Genomic DNA, 2778 nt, shown 5'->3' with positions numbered 1-2778 from the left:
GGGTTTAGAATTAATTCTAAGTCAGTGTGACTGCATCTTTCCTTATTTCTGCAAAGACCTTATTTCAAATGAGATCCCATTCACAGGCTCTGGGGGATAGGACTTCAGTGTATTTTTTTAAATTGAGGATTTATTTATTTTTTTGATGTAGGATTCCCCTCTGTATGCCATGAATATTTTATTTCAATTGGTTAATAAATAATAATAATAATAAGTTGTTTTGGCCTATGGCAGGGCAGAATAGAGCTAGGCAGGAACTCTAAACTGAATGCAGTGAGAAAGAAGGCAGAGTCACAGAGACGCCACGCATAGTTGCTGAAGGAGAAGATGCAGGAACCTTACTGGTAGGCCACAACATCGTGGGGATGCATAGATTAATAGAAATGGGTTAATTTAAGATGTAAGAGCTAGCTGGGAATATGCCTAAGCTATTAATCAAAGAGTGTTGTAATTAACATAGTTTCTGTGTGATTATTAGGGTCTAGGCAGACAGGAAACGTACAAGCAGTCTCCATTTTTCATTTATGCAAGTGTTTACTTGCATGTATGTATATGTGTATACCTGAAGAGTCCAGAAGAGGACATAACTGGAGTAACAATTGGTTGAGAGCAGGTGGGTGCTGGTCTTCCAAAAGAGCAGCAAGCGTCTTAACCCCTGCAGCACCTCTCAGCCCCTTGGATGTATGATTTATTGTTGTCATTATTATTGTTCTTTAAAGATTTTATTTGTATTTTATGTGTAGGGGTGTTACATCTGCATGTGTGTCTGTTGTCTGTGTACCATGTTTGTACAAATGCCTTCAGAGGCCAGAAGAGGGAGCAGAGTCCTTGGGAACAGGAGTTACAGGTGATTATGAACTGGTTGTGAGATGCCAAGTCATATAGGTCCTGGAAATTGAACCCAGGTTCTCTGGAAGAGTGGCCAGTGCTCTTAACTGCGGAGCCATCTTTCCAGCCCTGGATGTGTCTTTTTTTGATATTCAGTACTCAACAACTGTCACCATTGAAAAGTGCCAGAAAAATTTAGCACAGGACAGCATCTTCCTTATTAAATAGTTCTGGATGAAGTGAGTAATTTTGAGAATAACAGGAGGTAATATTAAATAGGGACAGCCAGAGGGATTTTAAAAATCCCCAACTTACATAATCAAAGAATAGAATTTTAATTTCCTGGCAGCTGGGTTCAGGAGCGTATAGGAAGCTAGTTTAGGGAAGAGCATGTCTCAGCAATCTAAAGGTGAGATTTGAGATGCAGAGCTAGACTGTGAGCCCCAGAGGCTTGTGAATCCTGTAGCAGAAATAGCCCAGGGCCTCTAGCCAACAGCCTACAAAATTGTTCTATGCGTGTGCCTGCGTGCATGTGTGTGTGTTCAACACACATTCGTTGAAGAGCTGAATAGGGGGACAGAGTAGGCTTGCAGCTCTCTAGGAATGGAGGGGCAAACTGCAGCAGGACCCTCCTGATGGCCTGAGTTAGTTGGACCTGAAACAAGATGGGGGTGACTTAGGAACAGCGAAGCAGTGGTTAAGTCAGGCTTCCTCGGAGCCGGGGGTGTGATTCAGTGGGACAGCGGTAGACCGCATATGCAAGTCTGTCGTATCACAGGGTACCAGTTGGTGACAGACTGAATCCCTCCTATTTAGATCACCTGCCACACGTGGTTTACCATAATAAGTATCTCTCTGCCCTCGGCGTGGCGTGGCCGGTGGAGAACAGGGCGAACAAAGCTGCTGAAGTCTGTGTGGTCTCTATAGCACTGCACCGCTCACAGGACGCGTTTAATAAAAAGTCCCCATGAAACAGTTCGTGAATGAGTGAATTTGGACATTCACGCAAAATTGAGAATCTCCAGAGCCAAGCTCTCTGGCTCTTAGACTGGAGCACGTTTCAAAAGGCTTGGCACAAAGTAAGCGCCGCCCTCGCGCACTTGTTGAACCAAACAGAGTAAATCTACTTCCCTCAGTTCCGCCCAGGACAGGGAGGTCTGGCTTTGGCCAAAGCATCCACCGACCGCGTTGCGGTTACATTCTTACGTAAGAGCCGGTGAAGCCTCCCGGTCCTCCAGACCCCTCCCATTACAAGGGAAAGAAAATGCGCGCAGTATTTACAAATACACGGTTTTGGTGGTCCACTTCAAATTCATTCCTAATCTCGGTTCACCACAAAGATCTTAAAATACCGGTGCAAGGCTCTGTGTGGGGCTCCGAGGGGCGGCGCGCTGTGGATTTCGGGGGAGGCGTATGGCTGTTGTGAATTAGGCCTGCGCACCCGGCACCCGCTCCAAGCCCCTCAGACCGCCCCAGGGCCCTGGCTGTGAGGGTGACAGCGGCCTCTGAAGGTGACTCGAGCTCCAAGCGGTGTTCGTGAGGTCTCCGTAGGCTCTGGAGCAGGGAAAGCAACGGTTCCCTTCTCCAGGCCCAGCTGCCCGGAGCTAGGGACCGATCGCCTTTGCAGGGTGCCCCTTCCCGGGTCCCAGCTGCCCCGAGCCCGGGGCCGATCGTCTTTGTAAAACGCCCCTTCCCGGTTCCCAGCTGCTGGGAGCCCGGGGTCGATCGCCTTTGCAGGGCGCCCCTTCTCGGGTCCCAGCTGCCGGGAGCCCGGAGCCCGGGGCCGATTGCCTTTGCAGGCGCCTCTTGCCGGGTCCCAGAGTCCAGGGCTGATCGCCTTTGTAAAACGCCCCTTCTTGGCTCCCAGTTCCCGTTTGCAGCGGCCTGTAATCCCGGGCGCGGCCCCCGGAGCGAAAGATGGCGACGCTGCCCGGCTCCCGGCGGCCGCGA

The sequence above is a fragment of the Microtus ochrogaster genome, chromosome 16 (genome assembly GCF_000317375.1).
Source record: "Microtus ochrogaster isolate Prairie Vole_2 chromosome 16, MicOch1.0, whole genome shotgun sequence".
In the NCBI taxonomy this organism is placed as follows: Eukaryota; Metazoa; Chordata; class Mammalia; order Rodentia; family Cricetidae; genus Microtus; species Microtus ochrogaster.
The sequence above is the reverse complement of the archived record's forward strand: the minus strand, read 5'-3'. Positions refer to the sequence as shown.